Raw genomic sequence first — 1667 nt, 5'->3', positions numbered from 1 at the left:
TGCTGCCTCGCGAGTGTCTAGCGAGCTCTCGGTTCACCTCTGAACTGCCATGTGACTCCAGCCAGGGTGGAAACCAGAGGCACTCAAGGACAGTGCAGTCCCCTTGGCTCAGAGGGGCGAGGGGCCCTGCCGGTGGCTGGCACGGCTCCTCCTTGTCAGAGGAATGTAGGGATGTGTGAATTGTGGTGATGGGCGAAGAGGGAGGCTTACCCTGATCAGCTTAGCAAAACGGGGATGTCACCTAGAGGGATGTCCTGTCCTACCTGGACACAGGTGCTCAGAGGGAGAGCCCACCTACACAGGTGCGGCCACCTGCCAAGTGGTCCTGTCCCCAAGGCCAGCAAAGCTCAGTGACCCAGGTGTCTGCCTTGCTCCTTAACACTGTCTCCCTGAGAACAATGCTGGGCCTCCTTCGTCACTGTGTGATGCCTCCAGCTGAGAAAAGTCACGGACTTGGAACTCTCTCCTCAGTAGCACATGCATCTTCCAGGTGAAGAAACAACCCTGGTTGTAAACTGCACTGCAGTGAGTTGAACGGGTTTGAAAATGTCTGCTGAGCCCTCTCGGGAGGATAGAAGATACGGGTTCCTGAACCCGAGGATCAGCCCGATGGCTACCTCTAGAAATCCCTCCCAAGCTCTTTATGGCATCATTGTCACCAGGGGGACGCAATGCATGGTCCTCAGGATGGCAGGAAAGGTCCACTGTGGTCCTCCACCTCCGTAGTCGGTACCCATCCTCACTCCCGTCGCCCTGGCCCCTGAGCCCCTGGCTTGGAGGCCATTTTGCAGCCGTCTCTCTTTGGATGGACATAGGCGTCAACCCCCAGGCATCCTTGAAGACTTAGTGCTGACGCCTTCCTCCAAGAAGCATCCTTGCCTCTTCCCCCACCCCTTCAGGGCTGGATGAGATGCAGGCGGTAGTTTGTGTGCCCTCCTTCATCCTGTCACTGACCCTGCTTGGTGGAAACCACCTCTATAGCATCTACACCCCCACTTGAAGATGACAGAATTGTGTTTTGAGATAACACCCTTGGGATATGTCATCGGACCTTGGCTCAGTGTTGAGCCCAACAAGATCTCCTGGAGGAAATGAATGAATCAATGAGTGAACCACAAATGACCCAATTCCAGAGCATATGTCACCCTAAGGCCTGCCTGAAATAGCCAGCTGCCCTTCCACTCACAGGCCTAAAACCGCTGTCTCTCTGTTGCAACACACACATGCATTCTGACCTGTGTGTCTACATACCCACACACGTGCATGCATGCGTGTGCACAGTCCCCACTCACTAGGCACCTATCCTTGCAACATTTGCTATTGACATTCAGAACAATAAAGACATCCAAGTCACAGTCCCTGAGAGGTCCCTGTTCCTCACGGGAATAATTTCCCAATAGAAAGAGTTGACATAGAAGGTGCTGCTTTGAATAGCAATGCAAGCTGGCTACTGCAGTGCAGACAGAGGCTAGCACCCAGTTTCTGCTGTGATCATCTGGGGAGCGTCTGAGAAAGGGGCAGGCTCTTCAAGGGAAGAACTGGGGAGTTCCCGTTGTGGCTCAGTGGACACAAATCTGACTAGCATCCACGAGGACGCAGGTTCCATCCCTGATCTCGCTCAGTGGGTTAAGGATCTGGCATTGCACTGAGCCGTGGTGTGGGTCCCA

The 1667-nt window shown here is 54.3% G+C and overlaps 1 gene segment (V, D, J or C); it reads left to right on the top strand.

Annotated features, from left to right (window-relative positions):
* LOC125117459 (T cell receptor beta constant 2-like) overlaps positions 1–1667 on the top strand; it is a 51411-nt gene that overhangs the window by 31979 nt on the left and 17765 nt on the right.

This window comes from Phacochoerus africanus, chromosome 16 (genome assembly GCF_016906955.1).
Source record: "Phacochoerus africanus isolate WHEZ1 chromosome 16, ROS_Pafr_v1, whole genome shotgun sequence".
NCBI lineage: Eukaryota > Metazoa > Chordata > Mammalia > Artiodactyla > Suidae > Phacochoerus > Phacochoerus africanus.
The sequence above is the reverse complement of the archived record's forward strand: the minus strand, read 5'-3'. Positions and strand labels throughout refer to the sequence as shown.